This window comes from Petaurus breviceps, unplaced genomic scaffold (assembly GCF_028583685.1).
Source record: "Petaurus breviceps papuanus isolate PSGF00001 unplaced genomic scaffold, PetGlider_PUasm1.0 67, whole genome shotgun sequence".
In the NCBI taxonomy this organism is placed as follows: domain Eukaryota; kingdom Metazoa; phylum Chordata; class Mammalia; order Diprotodontia; family Petauridae; genus Petaurus; species Petaurus breviceps.
This window is the reverse complement of record NW_027186446.1, coordinates 2,580,546-2,598,820: the sequence shown is the minus strand read 5'-3', so window position 1 is coordinate 2,598,820 and position 18,275 is coordinate 2,580,546. Positions and strand designations below refer to the sequence as shown.

Genomic DNA, 18,275 nt, shown 5'->3' with positions numbered 1-18,275 from the left:
CAAACAGGAAAAGAAAAAGAGCAGGTAGTTTGCTTCAATTTGGATTCAAACTCAGTTCTTTCTCTGGGTGTAGACATCTCTCTCCATCATGAGTGTTTTGGGGTTGACTTAAGACTCTGGATTGCTAAGAAGAGCCCAGTCTATCAAAGTTGGTCGTCACACATACGTTGTGTCTGTAATTGTACACAAATTTCTCCTGGTTCTACTCGTCTCACTCAGCATCAGTTCATATAAGCCTCTCCAGGTAAATATGAAGTTCATCTGCTCCTCATTTCTTATAGCACAATAGTATTTCATTACATGCATATACCACAATTTGTTCAGCCATTCCCCAATTGATGGGCACCCCTTTAATTTCCAAATCTTTGCTACCACAAAAAGAGCTGCTATAAATATGGTTATACATATGGGTCTTTTTCCCACTTCTATGATCTCTTTAGGATATGACCCTAGAAGTGGTATTGCTGGGTCAAAGGGTAGGAAATTATTTACAGCCCTTTGGCCATAATTCCAGATTTATGTCCAGAATGGTTCAATCCGTTCACAACTCCACCAGCAATGCATTAGTTTTCCAATTTGTCTGCATCCTCTCCAGCATTTTCATTTTCCTGTTTTGTCATCTTAGCCAATCTGACTGGTGAGATGTGTTACTTCAGAGTTGTATGGATTTTCATTTCTCTAATCGTGATTTAGAGCATTTTTTCATATCCTTATAAATATCTTTACTTTCTTCCTCTGAAAACTACCTGTTGATATCCTTTGACCATTTATCAATTGGGAAATGACTTGTATTCTTATAGATTGGACTCTATTCTCTGTATATTTTAGAAATGAGGCCTTTATCAGAGACATAGGTTGTAAAAATTCTTTCCCAATTTTCCACTTACCTCCTAATCCTGGTTAAATTGGCTTTGTTTGTATAGAAGCTTTTCAATTTACTATACTCATTCATTTTGCATTTTATAATGCCCTCTAATTCTTTTTTGGTCATAAAGTCTTCAACTCTCCACAAATCTGACAGTTAAATTATTCCTTGCTTTCAAAGATTGCTTACAGTATCAGCCTTTGTACCTAGATCATGCACCCATTTAGATGATTTGATTTTACACAAGACTGCTGAGTCTTGTGTACCCAATCTATTCCATTGATCCACTACTCTATTCCTTAGCCAGTACCAAGTACTTTTGAGGACTGCTGCTTAATAGTACATATTAAAATATGGTATAGCTAGTCCACCATCGCTAGCATTTCTTTTTCATTAATTCCCTTGATATTCTGGACCTTTTGTTCTTCCAAATGAATTTTGTTACTATTTTTTCTAGCTCTATAAGGGTAGTTGTTTGGTAAACTGATTGGTTAGAAACTAAATATATAATTTAATTTAGGTAAAATTGTCATTTTTGATATATTAGCTTGACCCAAACACAAGCAATTGATGTTTTTCCAATTAGTTAGATATGACTTTATTTGTGTGAAAAGTATTTTGTAGTTGAGTTCATATAGGTCTTGGCTTTGTTTTGGCAGGTAGATGTCCAAATATTTTATAATGTCTACAGTAACTTTAAATGGGATTTCTCTTTCTATCTCTTGCTGTTGAATTTCATTTGAAATATACAAGAATGCTGAGGATTTATGTGGCTTTATTTTATATCCTGAACTTTGCCAAATTTACTTATAGCCTCAAGTAGTTTTTTACTTGATTCTCTAAGTATGTCATCATATCATCTGCAAAGAGTGATAGCTTGGTCTCTTCTTTGCCTAATTTGATTTCTTTTTCTTCTCTAATTGCTACTGCTAACATTTCTAGTACCCGATTGAAGAAGAGGGGTGATAGTGGACCTCCTTATTTCACCCCGATCATATTGGAATGCTTCTAGCTATTGCCCATTACATATAATGTTTGCTGATGGCTTTAATTAGATGCTACCTATTATTTTAAGGAAGGCTTTATTTATTCCTATGCTTTCTAATGTTTTTAATAGGAATGGATGTTGTATTTTGTCAAAAGCCTTTTCTTCATCTATTGGGAGAATCATATGGTTTCTGCTAGTTTTATTGTTGATATGGTCAATTATACTGATGCTTTTCCTAACATTAACCCATCCTTGCATTCCAAGATTAAATCCTACTTGATCAAAGTGTATTATTGTTGTGATAAATTGCTGTAGTCTTTTTGGTAATATTTTATTTAAAAATTTTTCATCGATATTCATGAGGGATATTGGTATATAATTTTCTTTCTGTTTTATCTCTTCTTGATTTAGGTATCAGTACCTTGTTTTTTTTTTTAATGCTTTATTAACTTCTGGTTTACATCATTCGCTTCCACCAGATTTTGAGTTACAAATTTTCTCCCCGTTTTTCCCCCACCCATCCCCCCAAAACAGCAGTCCCATAGGATATCCCCACCTCCAATCTGCTCTCTCCCATATTTTCTCCCATACCCGTTTCCACTTTTCCAGTTGAACTCTATGCCTCAGTGACTGTATATCTTATTTCTTAATTACATATAAGATGGTAATAATAATAGTAAATACAAACACACACACACACACACACACATATATATATATATATATTTGAATATTTGATTTTAAAATTTTCAATTCCAGATTCATTCCCTTCGCCCCCTGCCACCCACCCCCATTGGGAAGACAAGCAGTTCAGTATAGGTTGTACATGTGCAGCTAATGCAAAACAATAACAGAGTAGATATATTGTAAAAGAATGACTATATTTCCCTCCCTCCTATTCCACCTCCCACTTGTTCTATTCTCTACTTTGATCCTGTCCCTTTTCAAAAGTGGGTGCTTCTAACTTCCCTCCCCCGAGCCTGCTCTCCCTTCCATCATTCCCCCTCTCATCCCCTTCCCCACCTATTCTCCTGGATGGTGAGATCCCCTATTTAGTGTGTATTTCACTCCCTTCTCAAGCCAGATTCGATGGGAATAAGGTTGACCCATTCCCTTTTGCCTTCCTCTTCTTCCTCTCCATTGTAACCATTTTCTCTTGCCTCTTCTGTATGAGATAGTTTGCCCCAATCTGTCTCTCCCCAACTCCTCTCATTATATTCCTCTCACCTCTTAATTTCACCTTTTAAGTATCATCCCTTCCTGTTAAATTGGTCCTGTGCCCTCTATTTTGTATACCTGTAAACATATATACACACATTCACATATGTATTCATAGGCCCATATACCCTCATATATAGACATATACATATATATATATATATATATATATATATATATATATGAAATAGAATTTCTATTCCCTTCAACTACTGAGACAAATTTCATAAGTTACAATTACTGTTTTTCCATGTAGGAATATTAATAGTTCAACTTTGATAAGTTCCTTATGATTTCTTTTCCCTATTTACCTTCTCATGCTTCTCTTGCTTCTTGTATCTGAATGTATAATTTTCTATTCAACTCTGGTTTTTTCATCAAGAATTCTTGACAGTCCTCTATTCCCCTGAATGACCATATTTTCCCCTGAAACATGATATTCAGTTTTGCTGTGTAGGTGACTCTTGGTTTTAATCCCAGCTCCCTTGACCTCCGGAATATCACATTCCAAGCCCTTCAATCCCTCAGTGTAGAAGCTGCCAGATCCTGTGTTATCCTGATTGTGTTTCCACAATATTCAAATTGTTTCTTCCTGGCTGCTTGTAATATTCTCTCCTTAATCTGGGAATTCCAGAACCTGGCTATAATATTCCTAGGAGTTTTCTTTTTGGGATCTTTTTCAGGAGGTGATCGGTGGATTCTTTCAACCTCTATTTTGCCCTCTGGTACTAAAACATCAGGGAAGTTTTCTTTGAGAATTTCCTGGAGGATGCTTTCTAGGTTCTTACTTTGGTCATGACTTTCAGGTAGTCCAATAATTTTTAAGTTATCTCACCTGGATCTATTTTCCAGGTCAGTGGTTTTTCCCATGAGATATTTCACATTGCCTTCTATTCTTTCATTTGTTTGGATCTGTTTAACAGCATCTTGATTTCTCATAAAATCTTTATCTTCCATTTGCTCCAATCTAATTCTGAAGCAATGATTCTCCTCAGTGATCTTTTGAGATTCTTTTTCCTTCTGGCAAATTCGGCTTTTTAAGGCATTCTTCTCCTCATTGCCTTTTTGAGCCTCCTTTGCCATTTGAGTCAGTCTGTTTTTTAAGGTATTATTTTCTTCAGTCAGGCTGTTGACTCTCATTTCATAATTTTCTTGCATTGTTCTCATTTCTCTTCCCAATTTTTCCTCCACTTCTCTTATCTGCTTCTTAAGGTCCTCTATGGCTTGTAACCAGCTCATATTTTCCTTTGAAGCTTTTGGTGCAGGAGTTCTGAGTTCACAGTTTTCCTCCTGCTCCATGCCTTGCTCCTTCTTTTCCCCCAAATAGGAGTGTAATGTTGGAATCTTCTGTCTGCTTTGTTTCCTTTGCCTGCTCATTTTGCCACTCAATTATTTGACTTTTGTGCTTTTTGCCACAGTAGGACTCTACCACCAGAAAGGGGAGTTTACATCCCAAACACTGGGGTTTTCTCAGCTGCCGGAGTTATTAGATGGGTGCCCTCTCTGAGGTCTCTACACTCTCTGGCAAGCTGGACACACACCCCAGGACCTCCACCCTAGACTGCAGTCCAGATCCAAGGGGGTTAAAGCAAGAATGATTCCCCCTCAGACTGGTGCTTGGTCCCCCCTACTCTCTGCAGGCCAGGAGCTGAAACTGCCACGTGGCACTGGCTGGCTGTGCCGGCATCTCAGTGGTTTCTCGCCACGGGGGTAAAAGCCACGCACTCCCATTTACTGCGTCCCAAAGTCCAGACTGCACTGGCTTCTCACCTTGTCCTTCGCATCTATGTGTTGATAAATCTGGAAATGGCCACAGCTGCTGCTGATCTGGAGTCCCTCTGGCAGGCAGCTGGTCAGGCCCGCCCTGGGGCTAAAGCCTCTGTGTGGGGCTGGGTTTGGCTCCCAGAGCATTGCGCTGGGTAATTCCTGCTGGCCTGCTGGGCTTTCCTCAGCAGGACGTTAGCTTCTCTGTGTCATTTTGTGGGTTCTGCAGCTCCAAAGTTTGTTTAGAGTCCCCCTTTTACATGGATTGGGGAAGGTGGAAGCCAGAGCCATGGGAAGGTCATGCTTCTACTCTGCCATCTTGGCTCTGCCGCCATCAGTACCCTAATTGTGTCATTAAATGAATTTGGTAGGACTCCTTATTCACTAATTTTCCCAAATAGTTTGTAGAGCATTGGAATCAATTGTTCTTTAAATATTTTATAGAATTCACTAGTAAATTCATCTGGCCCTGGAGATTTTTTCCTAGGGAGTTCACTGATGACTTGTTTGATTCCTTTTTCTGAGATGGGTTATTTAAGTAATTTACTTCCTCTTCTGTTAATTTGGGCAACCTATATTTTTTTTGTGAATATTCACCCATTTCATTAATATTGTCAAGTTTATGTGCATCCAACTGGGCAAAATAATTCCTAATTATTATTTACTTTGTTCTTCATTGGTGGTAGGTTCACCCTTTTCATTTTTGATACTCATAATTTGGTTTTCTTCTTTCTTTTTTTTATCATATTGACTTAGGGTCTATCAATTTTTTTGTTTTTTTTTCATAAAACCAGCTCTTTGTTTTATTTATTAATTCAATAGTTTTATTAATTTCAATTTTATTGATCTCTCCTTTGGTTTTCAATATTTCTAGTTTAGTATTTTATTGGGGATTTTCAATTTTTTTCCTTGCTTTTTCAAATTCATGCATAATTAATTGACCTCCCTTTGCTCTAATTTATTCATGTATACACTCAGAGATATAAAACTTCCCCTAAGAACTGCCTTTAATGCATCCCACACATTTTGGTATGTTGTCTCATTGTTGTCATTCTCCTGAATGAAGTTACTGATTGTTTCCATGATTTATTGTTTGACCCACTCATTCTTTAGGATTACATTAATTTCCAATTAGTTTTTAGTCTGTCTTTCCATGGCCCTTTATTGCATATTATTTTTATTGACTCATGATTTGAGAATGATGCATCTAATTATTTCTGCCTTTCTGCACTCAATTGTGAGCTTTTCATGTCCTAGTACATAGTCAATGTTTGTGTATGTGCCATGTACCGTTGAAAGGAAGGTATATTCCTTTTTTTATAACCATTCAGTTTTCTCCAGAGATCTATCATACCTACCCTATCTAAAATTCTATTCACCTCCTTAACTTCTTTCTTGTTTATTTTGAGGTTGGATTTATCTAATTCAGGGAAGGGGAGATTAAGGTCCCCAACTAGTATAGTTTTGCTATATATTTCTTCCTCTAATTCCATTACCTGTTCCTCTAGGAATTTGGGTTCTGTACCACTTGGTGCATATATGTTAAGTAATGATATTGCTTCATTCTCGATGGTGCCTTTTAGCAGAATATAGTTTCCTTCCTCATCTCTTTTAATTAGATCAACTTTTGCTTTATCTGAGATAAGGATTGCTACCCCTGCTCTTTTTACTTTAGCTGAGGGATGATATATTTTACTCCAGCCTTTTACCTTTACTCTGTGTGTATCCCTCTGTTTCAGATGTATTTCTTATAAACAGTATATTGTATGATTATCATTTTCAATCCATTCTTCTATCTGTCTTTGTTTTATGGGAGAGTTCATTCCATTCACATTCACAGTAATGATTACCATCTGTTTCTTTCCCTCCATCCTATCCCCCCCCCCATTAAAGCTTATATTTTTTCTCTCCTTCTCCCTTCCTCTCCTTAATAGTTTTCCTTTTCACCACTGCTTCCCTCAGTATTCCCTTATCAGCCCCCCTCCCTTTTCCTACCCTTTCCCCTTACCTCTTCCCTCCCTTCTAACCACCACCCCTCCCTTTTTATAGCCCTTTTCCTCTCCTATTGCCTGTAGGATATGTTTATGCTTAATGAATTATGTTATTTCTTCTTCACACCAAGAGTGACAGGAACAAATCCCATGCAAAGCTCCTCTACCTCCCCTCTTTCCATCTGTTATGATATGTTTTGTGTCTCTTCTCCCTGGAGTCCTATGCTTAACTGCACCAGAACCAATGAGGGAAAAGCTTATATAATACTCATCTCCCTCCCTTCTTTTCCTCTGTGATATTGTTTTTATGCCTCTTTGTGTGGCATAATTTACCCTTTTCCACTTCATTCATTTCTCTTCTTCCATTGCAGTCCCCTTCTAGTCCTTAATAAGATCTTTTTAATTATCATTTTTTTCTAATTTATACTCTTACCCTCTACTTCTCTATAAACAGTTTGCTGTTATTAAATAACAGGGTGTGTGTGTGTGTGTGTGTGTATGTGTTTTCCTTTTTTACCTTTCTATGTCACTCTTGAATCTTGTAATTGGAGGTTCAATTTTCCAGTGAGCTCTGGCTTTTTCATCAGGAAGGTGTGTAAATCTGTTATATCATTGAATGACCATCTCTTTGCCTGGAATAATATGCTCAGTCTCTCTGGGTAGGTGAACCTTGGTTTTAACCCGAGCTCTTTTACCTTGCAAAAAATTGTATTCCACTGCCTCTGATCTTTCACTGTAGAGACTCCCAAATCCTGTGCAATCCTCACTGTGGATCCTCGATATTTGAATTGTTTCTTTCTGGCCACTTGAAGTATTTTCTTTTTTACCTAGTGGTTCTTGAGTTTGGCCACAACATTTCTAGGACTTTTCAGTTTGGCGTCTCTTTCAGGACATGTCCAGCGTATTCTCTCAATTCTATTTTACACTCAGGTACTAGTACCTCATGGCAGTTTTCCTTAATGGACTCTTGGAGAATGTTGTCCAGGCTCATTTTTCATCATGATTTTCTGGTAGACCTATGATTCTCAGATTATCTCTCCTGGATCTGTTTTCCAGGTCAGTTATTTTTCCATTAAGATATTTTACCTCTTTTTCTAATTTTTCATTATTTTTGTTTTGTTTGACTAATTTTTGGTTCCTTATAGAGTTATTTGCTTCAATTTGGTTGTTTCTAGTTTTTAGCGAATTATTTTCCTTAGTTAGTTTTTGGTGCTCCTTTTCCATATCACACACTTTTCTTTTTAAGGAGCTGTTTTCTTCATTATAATTTTTTTTTCTAATTTTTAAATTTTAATTTTAAAAGAATTATTCATTTTTTCTTCTATCTCTCTCATTTGATAATCAAAGTTCCTTTTGAGCTCATTTAGGAGAGCCTTCTGTGCTTGGGACCTGTTCTCTGTTGATGATTCAGCTGTGGGAATGGATTCAACATTGTCAGCCTCTGAGTTTGGTTTCTCTCTCTGAGGATAGTAGGACTCCAGAGTCATTGTATTCTGCTTTCTACCCATTTTGAGGCAGGGCCCTAGCCACGCCCTTCCTCTAGGTTTCTCAAGCCTTTATTGTTTAGGGTTTTGATCTGGGGCAATAATTGCTATGTTTTCAGGATTAGGGGGTGGGAGGTTGCAGCAGCCAGGATTCACTCTGCCATCATGGTCCTTGGAGGGCCTGATAGGGGCTTTTTTTTTTTTAATTTCTGAGATATGGGGTGGTAGTCCCAGGAATATCTGCTGTCGGAGACAAGGGCCCTGGATTTGATTCTTACTTTGCTCTTTCTTGGTCCAGCCCTTTGGTGATAGGCCTGGTAGTGGCCCTTGTGGTTGGTGGGATGACTTGCCCCTCTCATTGATCAGGTTTCCTCCTGGCCTGCCTCTGCCGCCACGCCGTTGCTTCCCAGAGTCAAGTGTATTTCTTGTGAACAGTAAATTTTTAAATTCTGGTTTCTAATACATTTTTCTTTTTCCATTTTATGGGTGAGTTTATCCCTTTCACATTTACAGCTATGATCACTAGCTGTGTATTTCCCTCTATCCTATTTTCTTCTTTTTATCCTTCTCTTTCTCCTTTTGTAATGTCCCTCTTCTAAGGTCTGTTTTGCTTTTGACCACTGCCTTCATTTATCTGCCCTCCCTTTCATTACTCCCCTCTTTCTCTTAATGTTTTTTTTTACTTCTTGCTTCCCTGTTTGGCAAGATAGATTCATATTGCTAATTGAGTGTAAGTTTGTATGTGTGTATATGTATACATACACACACACACATACAAACACATACACATTTCCCTCTGATCCAATTTAGATGTGAATGAGATTCAAACATTGCCCACTGTCACACAGTTTTCTGCTTTACTCTGAACTTTTATTTTTTTATACTTCTTTTATGTAAAATTTTCCTATTCTGTCTCTTCCTCTTCCTTTTTCTTGGAGCATCCATCTTTCTCACCTGTTCATTTTCTTTACATTATCCTTAAATAATTGAATAATTCCCATGCCCTTTTCCTATGTATACTCCTTCTAACTACACTAACAATAATAAAGTTCTTAGACATTACATATATTTTCTTCCTATATAGAAAGACAGTTTAACCTTATTGAGTTGCTCATGATTTCTATTTCATATTTATTTTTTTATGTTTCTCTTGAGTCTTGTATTTAAAAGTATATATATATATTTATTTTTTTTTTTAACTCAGCTCTTGCCTTCTCATCACAAATGCTTGAACACCATCTATTTCATTAAATATTCATTTTTCCTATAAAGGATTAATTCATTTTTAAGGTAAAATTTCTTGGTTGTAATCCTAGCTCTTTTGCCTTCCAGAATATTGTATTCCATGCCCTCTGCTTTTTTAGTATGGTAGCTATAAGTTCTTACGTGATTCTTACTGTGATGCCTTGGTATTTGAATGCTTTATTTGGCTATAATAATAATTATTATTATTTTTAATGTTATAATAATTTGGCTGTAATATTCTTCAGAGTTTTCATTTTGGGATCTCTTTCAGGTGATCATCAGTGGATTCTTTCAATTCTTATTTCATTCTATTCTTCTAGTATATCAAGGCAGATTTCTTTGATATTTTCTTAACATATTATGTATATATTTTTCTTTAATCATGACATTTAGTTGTCTAATAATTCTTAAATTATTTTTCCTTGCAATATTTTGGGGGTCAGTTATTTCTCTGATGGGATATTTCACATTATTTTTCATTTAAAAACATTATATCATTGATTCTTGATGTCTTATGAAATCATAGTTTCCAGTTTTGCAATTTTAATTTTTATTAATATTATTATTGTTATTTTAACATTTATTTATTTTTTAGTTTACAATATTTATTTCCACAAACTTTTGAGTTTCAAATGTTCTCCCCTGCACTCTTCCATCCCCCAAATGGTGTGCAATCTGATATAGGCTCTACATATACATTAATATTAAACATATTTTATATTAGGCTGTAAAGATGAATTATAACTAATGGAATAAATTATATGAAAGACAAAAGAAAGCAAAATGAAATAAAAAAGAGAGTAAATAGTATGCTGCAATCTGCATTCAGACTCCATATTTCTTTTTCTGGATGTGGGTAGAATTTTCCATCATGAACCTTGTGATGTTGTCTTTAGGACCTTGCATTGCTGAGCAGAGGCAAATCTATCAACGTTAATCATTGCACAATGTGATTATAACTGTGTACAATGTTCTCTTGGTTCTGCTCCCCTCACTCAGCATCAGTTCATATAAGTCTTTCCAGGCTTTTCTGAAGTATGTCTGCTCATCATTTCTTATAAAACAATAATATTTCATTACATTTATATACCATAACCTGTTCAGCCATTCCCCAGTTGATGAGCATCCCCTAAATTTTCAATTCTTTGCTACCACAAAAAGATTTGCTATAAATAAACAAACAAATAAATAAATACACACATATTGCTTATTGCTTTTTGGAGGGGTAAGAGCAGGGCAATAGGGGTTAAGTGACTTGTAAATGTTAAGTGTCTGAGTCTGGATTTGAACTCAATTCCTCCTGACTCCAGGGCTGGTGCTCTATTTGCTGCCCCACCTAGCCACCCCTGCTATAAATATTTTTGTATTTATGGGTCCGTTTCCCATTTGTATGATCTCTTCGGGATATAGCCTTAGAAGTGGTATTGCTGGGTCAAAGAATATGCACAGTTTTATATCCCTTTGGTCATAGTTCCAAATTGCTCTTCTAAAAAGTTGGATCAGTTCAAAACTCCAGCAATAATGTATCAGTGTTCAAATTTTCCCACATCTACTCCAGGATTTAAAATTTCCTGTTTTGTTGTATTAGCCAGTCTGGAAAACTGTTTAAAAAGTAGAATTGACCAAAGGTAAAAGGAGATAAAAAAATCTAGTGAAGAAAAGAAAAACTCCTTTAAGAGCATAATTGGTTGAATGGAAAAGAAAGTAGAAAGCTAATCAAGGAAAACATATCAACATTTAAAATTGAGGAAGTGGAAGCTAATGACTCTATGAGAAATCATGAGTCTATCAAACAAACTCAAAAGAATGAAAAAAATAGAAGATAATATAAAATACTTCATGGGAAAAAGAACTAACTTGGAAAATAGAACCAGGAAAGACAATATCAGGGTCCCAGTACTGCATGAAAGCCATACTCACAAGTTAGACCTGGAAAACGTTTTTCAAGAAATTATCAAGGAAAAATGCCCTGATAGCCTGGAACCAGAGGACAAAATAGGAATTGAAATAATCTACTGATCTTCTTCAGAAAGTGACCCACAAAAAAAAGAAAAAAACATCAATTATTAGATCAAGGAAAAAAGACTACAAGTATCCAGAAAGAAACAATTAAAATATTAGGAAGTGATTATCACGAGAAAACAGGACATAAGGGAGGACAGATCAGAGGGAGTGGTAGACAGAAACAAAATATTAGTGAGGTGGGAAAGAGTGGAAGAAGATAGAATACACACATGAGGAAAATAGGATGGAGTATTCACAGTAATCATAACTGTGAATGTAAATGGTATGAAAACTCCCATAAAATGGAAGCAGAGAGCAGAATAGATAAAACAAAAACAAACAAAAAAACCCCAGAATCCTACAATATATGGATTACAAGAAACATGCTTGAAGCAGTGAAATATACACATAGTAAAGGTAAAGACCTCAGCAGAATTTATTATGCTTCAGCTGAAGTAAAAAGAAAAAAGTATGGGTACTAATCCTAATCAGAAAAAATAAAAGCAAAAACAGACCTAATTAAAAGAGATAAAGAAGGAGACTCTGACTTACTAAAAGATAGCATAGACAATGAAGCTATCAAATTAGAAGGGGAAGGAACTGTCTCCCTGTCAGCTCTATGGGGAAGGAAGGAATTCATGACCAAAAAAGAGAGAGCATTACAAAATGTGAAATAAAAAATTTTTGTCATATTAAATTGAAAAATCTTTGTACAAAAAAAAAAAAACAATGCTAGCAAGAATTAGATGGAAAACAGAAAGTTTGGAAATAGTCTTTACAGCTAACATTTGTGATAAAGGCTTCATTTCTGAAATATATAGAGAACTGAGTCAAATTTATAAGAAGACAAGCCATTCCCCAATTGACAAATTGTCAAAGGATATGAACAGGCAGTTTTCAGATGAAGAAATCAAAGCTATCTCTGGGCATATTAAGAAGTGCTCTAAAGCACTTTTAATTAGAGAAATGCAAATTAAAACAATTCTGAAATACCACTTCACTGATTTACTAATATAACAAAAATGAGCAATGATAAATGTTGGAGAGAATGTGGGGGAATTGGGACACTAATGTACTGTTGGTAAAGTTGTGAAGTAATCCAACCACTGTGGAGAGGAATTTGTAGCTATGCCAAAGGGCAAGCAAACTGTGCATACCCTTTGATTCAGCAATACCACTACAAAGTCTATGTCCTCAAAAGATCATAAAAAAGGGAAAAGAGCCTACATATGCAAAAATGTTTATAAAATTTCTTTTCATGGTGGCAAAATATTAGAAATTGAAGAGATGTCCATCAGTTGGGGAATGACTGAAAAATCTGTGGAATATACATATAATGAAATAATACTGTTCAATAAGAAATGATAAACAGGCAAATTTCAGAAAAATCTGAAAAAATCTTGTACAAACTTATGCAAAGTTAAATGAGCAGAACCAGGAAATTATTGTACACAGCATTAGCAACACTGTGTGATGAGCAAATATGAATGACTCATCTCTTCTCAGCAACACAATGATACAAGACAAGTATAAAGGCTCATGAAGGAAAAGGCTATCCATATCCAGATAAAGAACTGATGGACTCAGAATGCAGATTAAAGCATATTTTTTTTCCTAATTCTTTTTCGTGATCTTACTTTTTCTCATCTATTTCTTCTTCCATTATGAAAAATATGAAAATATGTTAGCACATGTGTAAATTGTATCAAACTGCATGCCATTTTCAGAAGAGAGGAGGGGACAGAGCAGAGGAGAAAAATTCAGAAGCCAAAATCTTGAAAAAAATGAATGCTAATTTTTTTTTAAATATGTAATTGTGGAATAACATAAAATGCCGTTTAATTATTTTTAATGAGTGTTGGCAATGAATTTACTAAATAGCGTATGGTCTTCTTTCCATTGTGAGCACAGGGGTCCCCTATAAACTCTCTCTGACCAGTTAAGAGTTCCCCTTCCAGTCCTTGGTTTGAAAGCTCCTAAAACTGCTGCTACTTCTGTCACCACCATATAGTCCCACCACTGGCATTTTATCTATGTTGGCCATGTGGAAACATCCATCCCTATGTCACAGATCTTTCTTCGGACCTAAGTTATCTTGGGCTAGAAGAATGTCCCACACTGACATTTTGTTGGCTCTGTCACTCCAGAATTCAATGTGTGGTGTTGCTTTAAAGCTGTTTGGAGGGAAACGTTGGGAGACTTAGACTGGGTGCTTTCTCTACTCCAACATCTTTGCTATACCTTGAGAAGATTTCTCAAAGAAGCAAAGTTTAGTGAAATAAAAAAGGGTAAAGGGCATGAATAGGAGTAAAGTATACCGTGTTTCCCCGATAATAAGACCTATCCCGAAAATAAGCCCTCCCCTTACTGTGTAAGATTCCTCTAAAATAAGCCCTCCCCCCAAAATAAGCCCTATTGAGATTGCTACTGTAGTGAAGGTGATCCCCTGCACTACATGCTACATTACGATACCCTCTGTATGCACCGTTCCCCCCTCCCCCCCGTGAAACTCACGCCGCGCTCCCAACTGCATCCAATCAGAGCTGCAGCAGTGAGCGCGTCATCCTGTTCTTCCCCAGTGATTTGCTTGCTGGTACATTGTTTTGTTCACATTTACCTGTTTATTAAAATTGCTGTCAATGTTCATTAAAATAAGCCCTCCCCTGAAAATAAGCCCTCTGGTGTTTTTCTGTCCAAAAAAAAAAAATAAGACAGTGTCTTATTATCGGGGAAACACGGTATTAAACCTACAAATAGAGGCTCTAGTCAAATTGTTAAGGGACATAAACTCATGGTGAGTTTTTGTTTTACCCTGAAGCAATAGGGAGCCATTAAAGTTTCTTGAGATTATGGCATTATCAGACTTGTATTCTCAGGAAAGTTTGTTGCTTGAAATTGTGCCAAATTGCATTTGTTTTTAATCATTTTTGCTACATAACTGATTTTAAAGCTACACACTACATCTGGTCCTCATTTTCTAGTATCCTTATTCAGTTTTATTTCATTATTTGGATTGTAGACTTAGAATGGAAGAGTCATGATAAAGTTAACCTTTCTCCTTCCTTATCAGTTGGGATTTCTTTATTTTTATTTCCCTCTCCTCCTTTATCTGTTGCTATATTTCATTCAGAGGTGGAGTTGTGAGGGGGAGGGTCAGAGAATTAATGTTGTATTGCAGTGACATTTTTTTTAAAATAATAATTATGTATCTCAAACTCAAACCAACTGAAAAAGTGGGGAAAAGGAAGGTTAACATGCCCAGTTACTAGACTGTATTTAAAAGCAATTGTTAGCCATCAATAAACCCTGTAAGATTATTTTTTTCTTTCATTAAAGATATATTTGTCACAAAGCAGCTTGTCACCCAAGCATCTACTTTAAGTAGATAACTCTCCTACTCTATTTGGTGCTATTCATGATTGTATTTGTACATCTTTCTTCCACAGATGACTGCATGACCAACGCTCACACAAAATTGTTTGGTCTTCTGGACACTGCTGTGCCACCAAGAACGCATGAATGAAAAAAAGGAGCTATTTCTTTTTACCACAAAACCTTTTTTTGACTCTAGGCCCTCCCAAGAATCAGTAGATTTTTCTCCCCAACCTTTACTCTGCCACTGTGTAAATTTCAACAAGGAACTTCCCATTTCTGATTCTTAGTTTGTTCATCTGCAGAATTAAAGGGATTGGACAATATGATCTCTAAAGTATCTTCTCCCTCTAACATGCTGTGGTCTTTCTTTTCTTTTCTTTGTGCCTTAGTAATTGAATATAGTGATAGGAACATGGTATCAACTTTATAAATAAATTATTTTTGACTAATCCATTGATTTATTCATCTCAAATTAAGATAATTGGGGGAAACCATAGTGCATCTCCTTTTCATCTTTAACCAACATCTGTAGAAAGATTAAAAAAGAGGCATGATTTATACCTCCATGATGAAACGAATAAATCCTATTTTAGAGGGGGAAAACTAGCAATATATAAAAATTAACTAATACATAGGAGTCAAAGAATAATATTGGCAAATTCCTTAAAAGAGTACCATATTGTAACAGCAAGGACCCTAGCATACCCAAGATGACTACTAGCACAGGTTCTTTGATCTGCATTTCTAAAGGAAAGCAATTCAAAAATGGGTTAATAGTCTTACTTTAATCAAACACACACACACACACACACACACACATACACACATAATTTACTTAGTTCAAGGAGAAAAGTTAGCACCCTGAACTTCAGAGAAAATATAAACTGAAATTACAAGCAGACAAAAATTGCAGACAGGCAAAATAACACAATTCAACAGACCAGCAAACTGGGCTTCTAGCTGTCTCACCATTACCTACAATACATAGTTACCAGAGAGAGAAGCATCAGCATCTGACTTTTTAGAGCCAGAGGGCTCAATAGCTACCTAGAGTTTCATTTGGCCAAATCACACAACTCTCCCCATAAGTGAGCTCCAAAGCAAAACCTCCTCTAAGCATGTTTCCCTTGTTGGACTCCAAGTGAGGTCCTTAAGGGGGCAGGGAAGATCTTCAAATTCCCTAGGCCTATCAAGGCAAAATATTAAAATTCCCTTACCTTTACTGACATGCATACAGATTTTTCAATGAATCCAGTTGAAGCCATCTACAATATTTGGTTCTATAAAAGTCATGTTACCTGGATCTTTATCATTTATGGCAAAATTAATTAGCTAATGAAATTTTACTTTTATTTTTTTACTAATTGTCCCCCTGTGCTTTCAATATGGGAGATTGCAAATGTGAGTCATAAGAGAACTAAACCTTTCTTCCCTTATCCCCTACTTCCTTCTTATTGTTTTCACCCACCCTATCTTTCTTCCAGTGATATGATTACTTTGTATTTTTTGATAAAGAACCATGAAATATTTGAAGTAGAAGCAACCTTAATGAGCATCCATTCCAACCCCACTACTTTACAAATAAATAGAAGTTTTGGTTGGGAAATGCCTTATGCACACAGAGTAAATAAAGTTGAGCCCCGTTCTCCTTATTTTTTACCCGCTATTTTTTTTTCTATATCAGACATACTTCTTCCTAGGAAGTCACTGATTTCCTGGCAGAAGCAGTGAGGGGATTTGTCTTTTGATTCTTCTTCTTAAACTTCTCTTAAAAGGCATTTTTTTTCTGTTGTTCTGGAAATCCTTTTTTTGTAGTGTCCTGATTCCAGTCTTACACTGTCCTTTCACTTTAGACCACATCATTCATGTTATCTAATGTAATGTACTGTGACTGACAAAACATGTGACTTGTCACTGCAGGATGTAACTGTAGGATGCATCACCAGGAAACTTTGGAAACCATGAATAAGGAAGAGAACTGCATATTCGTTTGGGGAAAGAGATGTCAGCTTTCATATTTTGTAAAGAGAATCTTCACATGTCGAACATAAAACAACAACACTTAATTTAGTAGGGTAAATGTGAAGCTTTGGGAAAAGACAAGCAGATTTTTTTATTCCATGGAAATACTGTTCATTTCCATAGGAGAAATTCTCATAAATATGCTTGCAAATGTAGCATCCCCACTCACTAGTTTTAATACACATATTCCCCTTTCAAAGCTGAAGAAATTTAACTGCTAAACTAAATATAGTGACAGAATAATAGACAGGATTTTTATAAGTAAATAGTCATCATCATCATCACAATTTATACTTCTTAAATGTTTTACAAATTCTGAAACAAATTCCTCATGATAGCTTTATGATATAAAATGTATGTTACATTGATACCAAGTTAATAGATGAAGAAGTTGAAGCTCAGAAACATTTAGCAAGAATTGAATATTTGATGGATTTTATAAGGAACAAGATCTATACTGACAGGTTTACTTGATCTGGGATGGGGTTGGGAGGAAGGCAAAGAATAGGTACAAGTTACAGAAAATCACATTTCAATACATTAAAGGGAAAATATCCCTACAATTTAGAGTTAGACACAGTTGGGATAAGGTTCCTCAGGAAATGATGAATTCCCAGTCACTTGTAGTCTTCATTTGGAGGATGGAGGACTATTTGTTAAGGATTCTGTGGAAAGGATTTTGGTTCTGCTTTGTCTTTTTGCTAAGACTGCCATACCACCTGTTGGGTATATTAAAGCAAGCTTTCTTATTCTTTTTAGTTTTTTTTTAATTTTATTTTTAATGAAAAATTATTTCTCTACTTTCCATTCACTCATATAAATACAAGAAAGAAAAAAAGAGAAGAGAAAGGAAAGCAGTTTAACAAATATGGGTAGTCACAAAGAACAAAATCTCACCTTGTCCACTTTCAAAAATTATATGCCTCATTCTGTACTTGGAGTCCATCACCACTGTTTTATCTTTCGTCCTCTGAAATTTTGGTTGGTCATTGCATTGTGTAGATTTCTGAACTTTTTCAAAGTGTTTTATGTATAACATTTAAAATTTATTTTTATTAACATTATTACATGAACATTTTTAATGTTAATTTGAAAAAAAAAACATTTTGAGTTCCAATTTCTCTCCATCCCCTCTGACCTGGCAAGGACCCTAGCTAGTATACCCAGGATAGCTTGATATCACAGGTTCTTTCATCTGCTTTGCTAAAGGAAAGGTAACTTTTAAAGGGGTCAACAACCTTGTTTTAATTACAGATATGTAGAAAATACAAGCAGAAAAAGTATCACAGAGATTCAATAGATAGGGTTCCTACTATCTG

General features: G+C 35.7%; 1 long non-coding RNA gene across 2 annotated transcripts in view; it reads left to right on the top strand.

Moving 5' to 3' along the window:
* Window positions 1–18,275, top strand: part of LOC138173923 (uncharacterized) — a 331,839-nt gene that overhangs the window by 290,471 nt on the left and 23,093 nt on the right. Inside the window, exon 6 of one of the 2 annotated variants that reach the window (XR_011171575.1) lies at window positions 15,006–15,383. The exons of the other annotated variant lie outside the window; for it this stretch is intronic. This is a non-coding gene — a long non-coding RNA (uncharacterized lncRNA). Of the gene's footprint in view, window positions 1–15,005; window positions 15,384–18,275 lie in introns of those variants that run through there. 2 annotated transcript variants of the gene reach the window in all.